This window comes from Nansenia antarctica, assembly GCF_963989245.1.
Source record: "Nansenia antarctica genome assembly, chromosome: 19".
Taxonomy (NCBI): domain Eukaryota; kingdom Metazoa; phylum Chordata; class Actinopteri; order Argentiniformes; family Microstomatidae; genus Nansenia; species Nansenia antarctica.
In genome coordinates, this window is record NC_137692.1 from 2236184 (window position 1) to 2253683 (window position 17500).

General features: G+C 41.6%; 1 protein-coding gene across 1 annotated transcript in view; it reads right to left on the bottom strand.

Moving 5' to 3' along the window:
* Positions 1 to 17500, bottom strand: part of ralyl (RALY RNA binding protein like) — a gene marked incomplete at both ends in the record, with an annotated part of 76047 nt that overhangs the window by 26966 nt on the left and 31581 nt on the right. The window lies entirely within an intron of this gene.

Sequence of the window (17500 nt, forward strand, 5' to 3'; positions counted from 1 at the left end):
ACCGTTAGCCTCGTAGCAGAAGAAGGACATACCGTTAGCCTCGTAGCAGAAGAAGGACATACCGTTAGCCTCGTAGCATAATCACCTAAGTCATGCTTCACTTGTGGTCAGCCGAGCCATCTTTGTATGTAGTGTCAAAAATGCCAAAGAGATGACTTGGGCAGATAGTGATTTTGGAATCTAACAAACATTCTGATAGGCTGATGGCATAGCAGGCGATAATGCACAGTGAATCAGCAGTGTTAGGAGAGTAGAGTTAGGCAGATTATGGCAATTATGCTATAAGGCTAACTATATATGTGATATGACGACAGGTTTGTACTCATGTCAACTCATGTTGACGACAATACCACCACTGTGTGTAAAATATAGTGGCTATATCTATGTCGGGCTCTCAAACGAACACCTGAATATCTGTAATACATTGGAATAACCTACATGAATACCCCCGTATCTAGTTAGGAGTTATACTACAATTATCTACCGTATTTTCCGGACTATAAGTCGCGGTTTTTTTCATACTTTGGCTGGTCCTGCGACTTATAGTCAGGTGCGACTTATATATCAATAATTCATAATCTCTGACTGACATGAACTGACATACGGTAATCTCTGACTGACATGAACCAAGGAGTAAACATTACCGTCTACAACCACGAGAGGGCGCTCTAGGCGTGTGACAACGAGTAGGCCTACCACTGAAAAAGACAGCTGATGACACAAACAAAATGCAGTCAAAAAGAAAATCCTATTCTGCAGATTACAAACTGCAACTTGTAAAATATGCAGCCGAAAACGGTAATCGAGCAACAGAAAGAAAGTTTGGAGTGAGTGAGAAACTTGTGAGGGACTGGCGAAAAGCAGAGGTTACTCTCACTGCCATGAAGAAAACGAAGAAAGCGAATCGCGGGCTGAAAGCTAGATGGCCAGAGATGGAGGAACGAGTCCACAGATGGGTGCTTGAACAACGTGCTGCCGGGAGAGGCTTGTCAACAGTGCAGGAATGAGATCGTGAGAACTTGCTTGTTGGACTCGCTGGCTTGTTATGTCCGTTTTCGCCTATTCAGCCTCCCAGGTAGGCCTATGTTCTTTATTAATGTGTTCATCTTTATTCATTAATGTGTTACGTTAACATACCGGACACCTATTGAGCCTGTTGTTCTGTGTGCTATAATATGTACGGTGGTTGAATAACTGTTGTGTTACGTTAACATACCGGACACCTATTGAGCCTGTTGTTCTGTGTGCTATAATATGTACGGTGGTTGAATAACTGTTGTGTTACGGTACGTTAACATACCGGACACATTACATTTTGGGGCATTTAGCATAGGCCTTATTCCATAGCGACTTTACAACCAATTTAGCCTATTCAGCCTCCCAGGTATGTTCTTTATTAATGTGTTAATATTTTTATTTATTTTTTATTTTTATTTTTTTATTCATCACATACCGGACACCGGTATTCAGCGGCATTCAGCCTGAGCCTGTTGTTCTGTGTGCTATTGTGTAATTGAATAACTGAATGTTTTTGAGAAATACATTTCTACGGTAAATAAATGCGACTTATAGTCCAGCGCGACTTATATGTGGTTTTTTCCTCTTCATGACCCATTTTTGGACTGCTGCGACTTATACTCGGGTGCGACTTATAGTCCGGAAAATACGGTAGTTATACTGCAATTACTATCATACTAAAGATTGTGGGATTGATGAAACCTGGCCTGTCTGGCTAGGGACGGTACTCCTCCTTGTTGCGATCCTCTCCAGATAGATGAGCTGCCCACGTAAGAGCTCAGCGTAAGTGCTGTCTGCTTAGTCATTCTCCATCTGCCGTAACAAGGCCACCTTTTTAGGAACAAGACAGACAGTTCTATTCCCTGCAAGGTTCTGAATTCAATGGAGACCTCCTCTTTCTATTTACTCCAGGCTGAGACGTCGCTCTCCTCCTGCGCCCGGGCAGATGGCCTTTAGCGGGGGTCACATCCTGTAAGAGACAGTCTTGCCAAACCATTTACCTTCTCTCCCTCTCTTCCTTTGTCCCCTCCCGTCTTTGTTTCCCCGCGTGGCTCGGCGCCAGCTCTTTCAACTCCCCGAACAGTGAAAAAACTACCTGTTTACCTCTACGCCTGCATACTAAAAAGGGGCCTTTAACAGCAGGGAGAGAGAGAGAGGAGTCTAGGCTAGATACGTACATACATACAGCTTTGCCAGGTTTGCAGTGTTATTTCATTATTATACAGTAGAACATTGGCATGGAGGCTCCAAGGCTCCATCTGCATATCAAAGGTGTTTTTTTTCTTTCTTTGAGACCTGTGAACATCAAACGGAACGAGTCGGGTTCATTAAAAAACACATTTTGAAAACAGCACGGTCGGTGAGCATCCGTGCCGCTGTTCAAAAATCTCTTTGAAAGTCTTGATGGGGTCAGGCACAACAATCGCCTCAGATCTGAGGGTTTGCGGTGTTAGCTCCGTGAGCGCATGTCTGGGTTTGAGCTCACAGGCTAACCCGGTATTGTGAGGCACTATGCGATTGACCCAGGTTCAATCCCAGCCAATCAGTAGTATTCATGGTTATTTAAATCCATATTTACTATATTGTCATAGTGCTATGAGAATTCAAGTGTGCAAATATACACTATATGGATAAAAGTATGCGGACTCTCGAATATCACACCCATATGTGCTTGTTGAACATCTCATTCCAAAACCATGGGCATTAATATGGAGTTGGTCCCATCTTTGCTGCTGTAACAGCTTCCACTCTTCTGGGAAGACTTTCTACTAGATTTTGGAACATGGTTGCAGGGATTTGCTCCCATTCAGCCACAAGAGCATTAATGAGGTCGGCCACTGATGTTGGGCGAGAAGGACCGACTCGCAGTCGGTGTTCCAATTCATCCAAAAAGTGTTGGATGGGGTTGAGGTCAGAGCTCTGTGCTGGCCAGTCAAGTTCTTCCACACCAAACTCGGCAAACCATGTCATTATGGACCTCACTTTGTGTATGGGGGCGTTGTCATGCAGAAACAGGAAAGGGCTTTCCGCAAACTGTCACCACAAAGTTGGAAGCGTACAATTCTCTAGAATCTCACTGTATGCTGTAGCTTTAAGATTTCTAACTAATGAAGGGGCCTATAGCCCGAACCATTAAAAAACAGCCCCGGAACATAATTGTGTCCACACACTTTTTGGCTATGTAGCGTACTTCTACAATCCATCCATGGCCTACTCCGAGCGCTCGCAGGGCCCAATTTAATCACAGCCAGCCAGTAACCTTATTCCTGGGAGTACATCGTACAATTATACTCATGTCCTCACAGAGCAGCAACCAAGATGTGTGGCCAGCGTTTCAATATGTTCTGCTTATGCCTGGCCTGAACTGTCCGTTCAATAATATATGGCTCCGTATCTCGCCACCGCTTCCCTTCCAGAGGAACACAGAGTGAGTTTCTTTCTCTCACTGCCCCAGTTTGGTCTCTGAGACAGCGATGGATCAAGGCTTTAAGCCCGGACCCTGTGGAGAGAGAGAGAGAGAGAGAGAGAGAAGGGAAAAGGGATCCTGGTGAGATGGCGATCTCGGTACGAAACTGTGGAACCGAGCGCGCCGCCTCCCTCGTGTTCATAATTATCCGGGGTTGTCAAAAGAAGCGGAGGAATCAGGCCGTCTCCTCGGACAGACGACTACCGCGGCGTGGGGGAGGCGACGATAGAGGGCTGCCAAGTTCATTAGCTTAAAAGCTTGTGATAATTTGATTGTGGGCAATGTAGCATGTAGGCGGAATGTAAGAAGGTTTTCGAAGATGTGTTCGCCTTTGATATTCAGTTGGCAGGGGATAAACATGACAGCCGATGATAAGAGTGTTTATCGCTCGAGACCACTCACTGACTGCTGAGTAGAGACTCTAAAAATAGGCCGGCGCTGCTAAGCCTTTGGTGTGAAACCTGTGAAGAAGAAACAAAACAAAACGGAAACAGAAACATAATTTCGCTTTTGAACTCTCTACCTGTGTACAACATGTATATTCTCTACCTTAGCCTTATTTCTCTGAATAGCTATTACTATTTCAAGGATGGGTGACTATGTGTGGTGTGTGTGTGTGTGTGTGTGTGTGTGTGTGTGTGTGTGTGTGTGTGTGTGTGTGTGTGTGTGAGAGAGTGTGTGAGTGACAGAGAGAGAGAGAGAGGAGGGGGGTGAAGTAGATAGAAATGGTTATGTCTTCATTTCAGTGCACCATCTAAAAGAGAAGCATCATTCAAAAGACATTTATTTCCTCTGTTCCTCATAGTGTCCTTGTTGTTGTGCCATTGTATTGTCCCCTCCTATTTTAGAGACTCTACACTGGCTTCCTGTTAAGTTCTGAATAGATTTCAAGATCCTTCTGCTTGTTTATAAAGCACCAGAATATTTGAAAGACCTTTTGCTAGCATATCAACCCAATAGAGCTCTCAGGTCTTCTGACGCTGGTTTTCTCTGTGTACCACATGTACAAAAGAAGAGATTTGGTGAGGCTGCATTCTCATTTTATGCTCCCAGATTGTGGAATGCACTGCCAGTTTACATTAGGGATGCAACCTCAGCAAATATGTTCAAGTCAAGACTAAAAACTCATATTTTTAATGACTAAATAATTAAATTAAGATGATAAAAACCCATCCTTTTAATATTGCCTTTAAATTACAAAATCATTTAATTAAGATTATATAATGATTGGAGCACTTTGAGCTGCAACGTTTGCAGGAAAAGCGCTATACAAATAAAGTTATTATTATTATTATTATATAATACAAGACAATAGAAAATGCAATTCAACACAGACCTGTTGCTCTACAGTCTGGAGATATTTCCTGTGAGTTTTGGACTGGCATTCCACAGGATTGAGACCTCATTAGAGATGTTGAAAAATACATGAACTAAAGGTGCCAATCATTGTGTGTGTGTGTGTGTGGGGGGGGGGTCTGTGTGTGTGTCTGTGTGTGTGTGTGTGCGCGCGTGTGTGAGTGATTGCAACTTTGACTCCTGCTGCTTGTCCTGATGACTGCCCTACCACACGCTGCTTGTGATGACACAAGATGACATGTCGTGTGTGTGTGTGTGTGTGTGTGTGGGAGAGAGGGGCTGAAGGAGAGAGCTCCTTGTCTTTTCTGTCACCCTATTTCATCAGACAGAGAAGCTCATTAGGCCCTGGCTGACAGACGCGGAACAAGACAAGACCAGACTAGGCTGTCGAGCCTAACTGTCTCTCTGCCACACACACACACACACACACACACACACACACACACACACACACACACACACACACACACACACACACACACACACACACACACACACACACACACCACACACACACACACACACACACACACACACACACACACACACACACACACAAACTCCTGAGGCTCCAGGGCCCTGAGCAGAGTGTCACCATGGTGATTTCAACTGTCCAATATGTGACAGTCTGATGATCTGGTCCGCAACCAATCAAAATGTTCTGACTTTTCTTTTGAAACACGGAACTACGTTTCAACATCGTTGAGAATCACAACACAAACTCGCTAGTCGAGCCAAAACACTGCAACAACGCAATGGATTGGGTGAGTAATCCCCACTACTACCTGGTTAAACTAGAACACTACTTTACATTGTTAGCAGGCTCACAAAACAAGCTGTGTTAGTCGACTAGCGACGTGTCGTTGATTTTCAACAACAACGCGGAAATGTTCGAAAGAAAAGTCCGATCGTTACATCAGATCCTGACATGAGGACCAAAGCATTAGAACGTGTCACATATGGGATGGAATACAGAGAGGGCCTACTCCCCCGTCGCACTGCTTCCTTTCTCTACTTCTCAAGCTTTGTGCTATTTTTATCACCGTGCCTCCTACCATCTGTCAAAGTTGTGTAGATGTCTCTCGCAGCCCGGAGAGAGACGATTTATTCGAAAATAACTCTCCTGACGAGGCTCTGTGTGTCCTCGGGGATCGCTTTGCTAAAGGATCTCCGCCCCCCCCCCCATGCAAGTTTGGGATTACGAAGTAGATGTTTCCCAAGATTAACGAGGCATTGACCCGTCAGCGGACAGATGAACCCCCCCCCCCACCCCACCGGTAAAGTTCTGCAACTTCAGAAGCCCGAACCCAACCCTTATTCCAAAAACGCTTTACAACGGCCTCTCATTCACCCATTCACACACACACACATTCACACACCAATGGCGACCAAGCTACCATGCAAGGCGCCGGCCCCGCTCATTGGGAGCAATTTGGGGGTTCAGTGTCTTTGACATGTGGCCATTCGGGGATAGAACCGCCGCTCTGCCAACGTTGCGATCGTTAGACGCCGGCTCTACCTCCTGCGCCACAGCCGCCCCTACGCGTCACAGACCCCCCTACCGTAAAACTTCCCAGTCCGTAGACAGCTCAAGGACACACACTATCTCTCCTATGCAGCAACCAAAAGAGACCCCCCCCAGCCCTCACCTTCAAAATGACCTAATTTAATGTGCACTGAACAGTCGGTCACCTTCTTATGGTATTGTTATAATGTACTGTACTGGCCTTGACATACAAACAGTTCAAATCTACAATAGCTAGTAGGAACTAGTAGGAGCTAGTAGCCACCATAATGCCTGAAATATCTCTGCCTAATATACCATCTTGCAGAATATAGTGTGCAGTCGCTCTGGATAAAGAAGGCATCTGCTAAATGCCCCAAAAAAGAGAAATGTAACACCATGTCAAGGTTTCTTGACACACATGGAACACTGAACTAGCTGGCCACCCTCGGCACATCAGGCTAGAGGAGGGTTCTAATACTGCCTGTCCCCACCACTGTGTCTCCCCTCCTCTCCCATCACTCTCCCATCACTCTCTCTCTCACTATCAGGAGAAGGCAGACAGAGGAGATAACATCCGCCACGCTTTAGCAGGAGACGGCAGGCTGCCATTACTGTGCCTTTTCCGCAGCTGTAAAATCAAACATGGAAGGATTGGCCACTTGAAACAAAGGAACCTGCAAACACCTGGTAGGTGAGGTGGTGGTAGAGTAAAGAGGGACGTTCTAAATAGGGTACAGGGTTCTAAAGGGTACAGGGTTCTATAGGGTTCTAAAGGGTACAGGGTTCTATAGGGTTCTAAAGGGTACAGGGTTCTATAGGGGTCTATAGGGTTCTATAGGGTTCTAAAGGGGTCTAATGGGTTCTAAAGGGTACAGGGTACTATAGGGTTCTAAAGGTTACAGGGTTCTATATGGTTCTAAAGGGTACAGGGTTCTATATGGTTCTAAAGGGTACAGGGTTCTATATGGTTCTAAAGGGTTCTATAGGGTTCTAAAGGGTACAGGGTTCTATATGGTTCTAAAGGGTACAGGGTTCTATAGGGGTCTAAAGGGTTCTAAAGGGGTCTAATGGGTTCTAAAGGGTACAGGGTAATATAGGGTTCTAAATGTTACAGGGTTCTATATGGTTCTAAAGGGTACAGGGTTCTATATGGTTCTAAAGGGTTCTAAAGGGGTCTAATGGGGTCTAAAGGGTACAGGGTACTATAGGGTTCTAAAGGGTACAGGGTTCTATAGGGTTCTAAAGGGTTCTAAAGGGTTCTACAGGGGTCTAATGGGTTCTAAAGGGTACAGGGTACTATAGGGTTCTAAATGTTACAGGGTTCTATATGGTTCTAAAGGGTACAGGGTTCTATATGGTTCTAAAGGGTTCGGGTATCCCAGTGTGAACTGTGTCTATTTTTCCTCCATGTATTCTACAGTAGTGAGGCGAATTGAGTCAGGCTCATCTCTAGCCAGGATATGAACTCTCTCTCTCTCTCTTAAATATTCACTCATCAACGTCCATGCCACGACTCAGACCCACATGAAAGAGGTTTTCATGCACTGAATACATTAGAGTGGCACAGAGCAATTTTGTATGCGCTCCTTACTTCAAACACACAATCTCATTAATGGGCAGTATATACACGCACACACACGCACACACACACACACACACGTACGCACGCACGCACGCACTACACCATTGTTACCTGACATACATTGGTATCAAACTTTACTGTGGCTTACATAGTCTTGGAAAACAGCAAACCAGATTTACTGAACATTTGACTCGATAAATCGGCAATCGGCATGTTGACCACCTAAGGTCCGTTATCAAACAGTCAAACAGTTATCAAGGTCCGTTATCAAACAAACCCAGATGTCTGGGTTTTTAAAGAAATTAATAATGATAGTGCTCCACTCTCCCAAAGTCTTGTTACAAACTAAGTTAAATATGATCACACTTAAGATCAAGTGACACTGAAACCAAATATTTCAATAGTAATGGTAATATACTGTACATTCAGTTGGCAGGCTAGTGTAATAACAGCATTGTTAGCACCAGAATATTTGAAAGACCTTTTGCTAGCATATCAACCCAATAGAGCTCTCAGGTCTTCTGACGCTGGTTTTCTCTGTGTACCACATGTACAAAAGAAGAGATTTGGTGAGGCTGCATTCTCATTTTATGCTCCCAGATTGTGGAATGCACTGCCAGTTTACATTAGTGATGCAACCTCAGCACATATGTTCAAGTCAAGACTAAAAACCCATCTTTTTAATATTGCCTTGAAAAATGACAAAATAATTAAATTAAGATTATATAATGATTAAAGCACTTTGAGCTGCAACGTTTGCAGGAAAAGCGCTATACAAATAAAGTTATTATTATGATTATTATGATTATTATTATTGTGAGTGACCCCCCTGATCTGTCTGCAGCTTGACTTACACATGACATGGTCCATGTCGTTAGATCAACATGCAACACTCACATGGGGTATAGTGTAGTGCATGTGTGTGTACTGCACATTAGTAAGATTGCATCCTTGAGTGTTATAAACATTCCAAATCATACAGAAGAATATAACAGGAGGCCTTATCATCGTTAGTGACCAAACCGATGCACTCCAGCATCTTCTAGGCCTACCGGCTTTTCGAGGCATACAATTATGAATGGATTTATATCGATTCTAGAAGCGTCTGAGTCAAAGGAAAAAAAAAAAACTTTTATTGCAAATATTCACAGTGCCCATGACTAAGTTAATGTCACTGCTGAGAAAGCCTGGCAGCCCTGAGATAGTGAATCTGAGATAGTGAATGTGAGATAGTGAATGTGAGATAGTGAATGTGAGATAGTGCATCTGAGATGGTGCATCTGAGATAGTGCATCTGAGATGGTGCATCTGAGATAGTGCATCTGAGATGGTGCATCTGAGATAGTGACTCTGAGACAGTGAATCTGAGATAGTGAATCTGAGATAGTGAATGTGAGATAGTGAATGTGAGATGGTGCATCTGAGATGGTGCATCTGAGATAGTGAATCTGAGACAGTGCATCTGAGATAGTGAATGTGAGATAGTGAATGTGAGATAGTGAATCTGAGATAGTGAATCTGAGATAGTGACTCTGAGATAGCGAATCTGAGATAGTGAATCTGAGACAGTGCATCTGAGATAGTGAATCTGAGATAGTGAATCTGAGATAGTGAATGTGAGATAGTGAATGTGAGATAGTGAATCTGAGATAGTGAATCTGAGATAGTGCATCTGAGATAGTGAATCTGAGATAGTGAATCTGAGACAGTGAATCTGAGATAGTGAATCTGAGACAGTGAATCTGAGATAGTGAATGTGAGATAGTGAATCTGAGACAGTGAATCTGAGATAGCGAATCTGAGATAGCGAATCTGAGATAGTGAATCTGAGATAGTGAATGTGAGATAGTGAATCTGAGACAGTGATCTAACCATGTCTGATCTCATTGCTGCATGGCCCACACCGAATTAAAACTATGTGACTATGGGGACTTCTCACTTCTGACCCGGGCCAGTTATGCAACTAGACTAGACTAATCCTTATCGACTATGTAGCTACACATAATAGTGTCATGACAACATGATCGATTACCAACTTATTAAAACAGAAACAGAATGAAAAATAAATCAATCGGTTAACAGAAATAAAAAATGAATGTAGCTTCTCCTGGAGTATCGTGAGCTTAGAATGATAAGGTTCTATCTCAATTTTTGTCAAAATTGAGTTTTTTACATAATCTGATCCATTAGGTGTTTATTAATGCCTGTGTGGTGTTATTTTTTTAAATGTTGACATTTTTGAGTTAGTTATTAATAAAATACAAAGGTTCCATCTCACAGAACATAATGGAATGTAAAAACTTTGACGCTCAATATCTCTGAACTGCCCTAAACGGAGATAGAACCTTATCATTCTAAACGGAGATAGAACCTTATCATTCTAAACGGAGATAGAACCTTATACTAAACGGAGATAGAACCTTATCATTCTAAACGGAGATAGAACCTTATCATTCTAAACGGAGATAGAACCTTATCATTCTAAGCTCACGAAATGACACTAGAAATAAGATCAAAGCAGAGATCATATCCATAACTTCATAACACGTATTGTTGGTATAAACACAGTACATAGGCTACAGCACTATCACAAAAACGGACGGATATTTGTTGATAAATATGATATCTATATGTTTATAAACAGGTTGACTAATGCAACACTCACATCGCTGGTTACGGCGCTTCCCCTTATACATGGTCATCCTGTACGGGTCCAGCTTGGCAGCAGGAAAAGACGCTCTTTCACAAAAACGTTCAACCCAACACGAACGAATGTCAGAGTCCAAACCTGACCTGGGATCTGCTCGGAAATAAATCTGCGTTTTTCGAGACAGAGAACTGAAAGCGCTTCTTGAGTCGGAGGACCAGACCATCCCCAGACAGGAGGGGGGTTCTCCGGTCTGTGTGAACATGGACCCTCCCTCTCACGGATGAATCCTATGGAAGCATATAGCTGACACAATTCAAATGCTAATGCAATATGAGATTGCAATTGCATGTTCCACTTTTGCATGCATTCTTGTGTGCAAAAGTGTGTAATATTTGTGATATGTTATGTGTATATGTTTGTGATGAATATGTTTTTCTGTTTTTGCACCTTCAGAAGAACCACTACAATGTCATTGTATAGGCAACTGTACAAGGACAATAAAGTATATTCTATTCTATATTCTATACGCATTGTTTGTTATTTTTCTGGTTTTGATCGCTTATGGATTATTTTTGTACGTCGCCAAGTTTGATTGTTCTATTCAATAAATGCTCTAAAACGTACTTTTCATCTCAGCGGATTGTATGGCGCGTCATACAATTACCAGCCAGACCCTGGTTGCGTCTCTCAGCGACTTTTTACTTTTGGCTCTATCTATCTATCTCGCTACAGGTGTCATATAACCCTAACCCATATCCTGTCATATAAAAGTACCTTATTGAATCTCCAGGTAATGTAGGCTATTTCTGACATCCATCACTTTTGCTGTCGTTAAGATACTTTATTTTTCTGTTTTGGTAGTCTGTCCAATGTGACACTTGCCCTCCTCCACCGGCCCTAGTTTTGGATCTAGCTTGCTGTTCATTAGTTTCATGATAAATCGTAGCTAGCTAGCTATAACATCTTCATATACACCATACAGGCTACTGATTAACAGTAGGCACTGATTAACAGTAGGCAAATGCCAATTGAACAGATTTATTCATTATCCTATCTTAAGAAAACGAATGTAACACTCTCATCTGGGGACTTACACGGCAAATCAAATCAAAGATCGACAAATCCCTGATGACAGGGAGATGACGTATGACTGCTCTGATGAATCAACCCCTATTTCATTAATTTTCTCTATATAACGACGTCGATCGGCAACGACACTATATAATAGTTTGCCTAACTGGCCATCGGATTTGGGCTCCTAATATCTAAAAAGCACTACGGTTTTCTTATTTTATCTGATTAAAGTAGCAAAGACCAGAAATTTCCATTGACCGCCAGTCACACTTCTCCCCTTCTATCACCCAAAAAGGGGCGTGGACATGACGGGAGAGCAAAGTACCCGATGCGTTCGAATTGCATAGAGAGTTTGAATTTTGTCAGCTGTAAAGCGGATGTGTTTCCTAGAACATGTAAATGCAATTGCGTATCACCAAATTGCATAGAGAGTTTGAATTTTGTCAGCTGAAAAGCGGATGTGTTTCCTAGAACATGTAAATGCAATTGCGTATCACATTATTGCATTACAATTTGAATATTGACTCAAATAACGCAGGCAAAAGTGGCAAATGAATATGCTATTTTGGGATTGCAAAGTCATTTGCACATTAGAATGAACTTTTGAATTTTGTCAGCTACAAAGCAGCGCATGACTTTGGAAATTAAATGTCAAATGGCTTTGCATTATAATTTTAATATTGACAGCGAATGTGCACATCGGGTACATGAAAATGAAAATGCAAATAATTAGAATTGCATTTGAATTTGAATATTGTCTGAAAGAATGCATGCAAAAGTGGAACATGTATCCTCATATTATATTATTATAACAATCTCATATTGCATTAGCATTTGAATTTAGTCAGCTATATGCTTCCATAGAATCCAACCGACATGTTTACACTTCAAACCCAATTATGTAAAACACACAATAACACTCGCTATTCATTCCTTTTCCCATTAAAGCTGCATCCGTTTGATTTGAGAGGAAACCATAACATGATAAGATCATATCTTGCAGAGAAGGCAGCTTTACATGTATTATACAATTTCATCATGAGAGACATCATCTCACATGCAAAGGGGGGATTGTGGGGCTAAGGTGACAAAGGAAAGAGGGCAGCATGTTAATATTAGGATATATATAATAGGCTATATATATAATATTAATTCTGTTGTGTTACGGGATCTGGATGTGGGTTGAATAACAACAATCTTGGCAAGAGAATTGCAGTGGACATTAAGAGCATAACATGCATAACATGCATTGTATCAAAAATAGCAAGAATCCAATCAATATTTCACAGCTCGGTAACTAGGCCACAGCTCACAATTTCTGGAAAATGACAAAAAAAATTGTCCTTGTTTATCGTTTGTCATAAATGGAAGAAAGGTGAATTGCTGCAAACATAGATTTTTTTTAATCTATTGAATATATTGTTTTATTGCAGTTTGAATCAATATGTTTATAATTATTTCGACAGTTCTTCAGGTAGGCCTAAAGAACAGATGGACATCATTCAATGTTATTATTGGGTTTCTACCCAAAGCAAAGGGTTAACAATAAAATGACACTTTTTCGATATGGAACGAATAGCTAATTCCTTGCCTGTAGCGCCATCTACTGTTCATAGAGGAACATTGCATGGTATTTGTGAAATGTAATGAAACAGCATTTGATTTTTACCTCATCTGCCCCCCTTGGTATTTCTCAGGACTTGCAGCATTATGACAACATTATTTTGAAGTACAGTCTTGTGTCAGAATACAAATCATTCTGCTCAAGGGCTAGTCTTCAATGATTCCACTAATGTTGTTTCCTTTAATGAATTAAACATAAGTCCTTTAAACCTAAGAGCAAAATGAATTAAACATAAGCTTTTTACTTGAAGTTCTGAGTTGAATATTCAGAAAACAGTTTTTGATCTAATGTTGTTGCTACCACTTCAATAACTCAACAGTCAACATGTAATTACTGTAGGCTACAGTGTTTGAATGATTTGCTTTTATCATTTAACATCTGATAAACATGTTACCAAATGTCAGCTGTCAGCTGTAGAATGCTAGGGTTAAAGGTTGGTTATTAAAGTAACAGTTTCAAACCAAACACACAATATTTACAAAAAACGCTTTTGTTACATGTATCCAAAAATGCATTTAAGACAAATTGCATGCTTTTGATTAAAACGTTGAACAACACATTATATGCATCCAATCCTTGCATGAGGTCCTGGCTATGTGATCATTAACACCAATAATAATAATAATAATAATAATAATAATAATAATAACAATAATAATAATACTAATAATACTAATACTACTACTACTACTACTACTACTACTACTACTACTACTACTACTACTACTACTACTACTACTACTACTAATAATAATAATGTATTTTATTTGTATTGCACTTTTCATTCAGAACAATCTCAGAGTGCTACACCACCCCCTACACCACCAGTAGCCAACATGCATGCATGTAACACTACTATGACCATATAATCATCTCCCATACAATGTAAAGTACCTTACCAACTTGTGTAAAGCGCATAATAAAGCGCATAATAAATTAAATACATTATCATTATTATTACTGAATAATTCACACATACAATACTAGGCTGTCCTACGCTATATGTACAGTATGTGCTTTGTCAAACTCTGTAGCTATCCACATGTTTGATGCCAATAGTCATTGGAGCTAAAGGCTAAAGCATGTGTAGTGGTTTTATATCATGTTATACTGAGAAATGTAAGTCTCTCTACAGTAGTGGTGAATTCTAGCACTCAAGGAAGGCCCATTTCCTTCCTGTAAGGGATGGGCCAAGATCTGTGGCCCAGTGAATAAGTCTGACTATGGACAGGGCCCATAACTTGAGTAATCACAGATTTGTATAATATGATTGGTTCCCAAGAATAGTGACCTCATGACCAAGGACAGTTCTATAAATGAGTCGCACCCATCGTTGGGGGCTTCTTGCTCTTGGGCTACTGCTTTCTTGCTTATTGGTCTCAATTGGAGACAATTGATCTAAGCTCTTTGTGCTTTATAAGTTTTACTAAATCTATTAAGAATCAATTATATCCACGACACATGTTACATCTAGGACTATAGGTACAAATGTACCTAGGGAGCTAAAAGGTATCTGTTTACATACTGTTTCTGCATCAGCTCGAAGATGTTTGATATTCCTCCCTATGCTTTGCTGACAACCCAGACAACGCCTGCTGTTGACAAATGACCCTCCTTTGGAGCGGAGAGATATTATTTGCCCACAGGGTAGAATTTCTACATGCTGAATCTGCAGCTGTTAAGACCATCAAATGTCATCAGCGTTTGCCACCGAGCTAATTAGATCACTTAATTGCCTTTTTCGTATTGAAACATAATCCTGCCGGAGGTGCTTAATGACCTTGTTGGTGTGCTGTTATCAGAGTAGATTATATGCTGCAGCCGGATGCCTGAAGAAGGTCTATGACTGAAAGCTTGCAATAAAAAGAATAATTTTTGCACAGATTTGAGTGTGCGGACGCTGCTTTTCTCACTCTACTTGATACTCTTCAGCTCCAGCACCTCAGCTAAGTCTGATCACGGATGAGCGGTGGTATTTTCACTATGCAGCAACAAGATCAAATCATCTAGTATATTATTTGGTATTGGAACGGCCAGACTAATGGTAAAATGTATCTGTGTCCTACTAACGTTCATTTGTGTGTTAAAGATCTCACTTAGTACTAGCCATTTGAACGAGGCATGTCATAAATCATGAAGCTGTGTGATTATGTGATCCTCAAACGTTCTTCTCTGAGTAAGAATGTCTGTGAACCTTTTGAACAAACGTTCTAACCCGACGGTCGGTTCTAGCCCAGATACAACCCAGGCCTCTGCATCTCTGTTCTGAAACGAGGTTCCTGATCCTTTAGTTTAGTGCTTTATCTCTCCTGAGGCTGAAGGAATGTGTCCTTGCTTTAGAAAAGTGCCCAGCGTGACATTCATCTGCCAGTCTGGCCAGATAACATGCATCCAGAATACATCTGGTGCTCCTAAGGAGATACTGGACTATTTTGTCCAGTAAATGTATTTCCAATTAGCCTATTCAAGTGAGATTTGCACCAGACTTTGGTATTAACTCAAACAATCCAGACAAAAAAAGATAAACACTAAAGTGAATACTGCGGGCGATTAGTTACTTCATACAGAAAGAAAACGCCTTGAAGCTGTCATTACAAACAAAGGCTTCTCCACTAAGTATTGAATTAATTTCAGTTAGTGCTTTATTATAGGCTTTATTAGTATCAACGCAACAGTGTTTTTTGTCTAGAAATTATTCTTTTTTTTGTGATAAATTTTGTATAGATTTTTCTTCAGGGACAAGGGACAGTACAAGGGAGTGGTAACATGTAAATGAACAAAAGAGAAATAGAATAACAAAAATCCAGTAGAAACCTCCCCCCCCCCCTCTCCCAATCTCCCTTTACCCCAGCAGTCCCCTACCTCCCCCTCCTCCCACACATGTCCCTCCCGCCACAAACCTCCAACCCACCCGCCCAATCACAGCCCCCCGCCCCCCACCCACTCACAGCCCCCCACCCACCACCCCCCACCCAATCACAGCCCCCCGCCCCTACAGGACCCTATGGAAGGAGCAAATCGATTAGCCTATAGTAGTGTCTTGAGGATGGTTATAGTTTGGTCCCAGCATGAAACATTGTCCGAAATTGCATGATGCCTGTTGGCTATCCAGTGTTCCATGCTGGCTATGTCTATGTTGTCTAGAATCCACCTCTGCGTGGTCAAGAAATGGGGTGACTTCCACCTGCAAGCTATAAGCCTTTTGGCTGCTGTAAGGCCGGCCAGCCAGATGCGTCTTTGTTTGATGTTTAAATCAAGGTTTGAACTGTCATTTAACAATAGGACTACTGGTGAGTGTGGAATGTGTTTGGACAGGATCAGGGACAATGCATCACAAACTGTCCTCCAGAAATCAGCCACTCCCGGGCATTCCCATACCATATAAAAAAAGGTGCCAACTGTATTTCGGGTGCAAAGAGTACAGTTAGGTGAAGGTATGGTCTTTATTTTATGTAGCAGATATGGAGTGAAGTACCGTATGTCCTATGAGTAAAATTGAAATGGATAACCTGGTGGTTGGGATTTCTGGAGGAAAGGGATATATTTTGCCAAATTAATTGCCAATTTAAGTTATTGTGTGATAAAGTGTCTTTCCATACTCTGTCAATGTGTAATGGTTTTAAAGAAGCCTTAACCAGGATGGAGTAAGATAAATTATTCTTATGATCATGCTGACATTTCTTTGGATAAACTAACAGTGTTTTCAGAGTTTAGGAAAGGAGAGTGCGCCACCTAGTGGAGACAAATGCAAGCAGCACGACTTACTATTCAGTCCACAACTCCATCATTGTGGAGTCCAATTCATGGATCCAAACTTTACCAGCCTGCCAACCACTCTACCTACCCGATGTCACACACTTGCATACAGGCAACTTGAAACTCATTTCACTCAACCATACCATACATACTGTACACATAATACATACATTCAGCTTGACAACAAACACACATATGCATGTCATACACACTGATCACTCCAGTATACGTCACATATAGAGCAACATGAACAACATTTTCCCTTATCCATCCACCCCATTAAACCCTCTCCCTCAGCCATACATTACTGCTAGATGTTCATTAGTGTACTTGCATGAGTGTCTCTCCCCCTCTCTCTCCTCTCTCTCCTCTCCCTCAGCCATAAATTACACTCTCTCTCTCTCTCTCTAAACTCTCTCTCCCTCTCTCTCTCTCTCTCTGACTCTCTCCCTCCCTCTCCCTCTCTC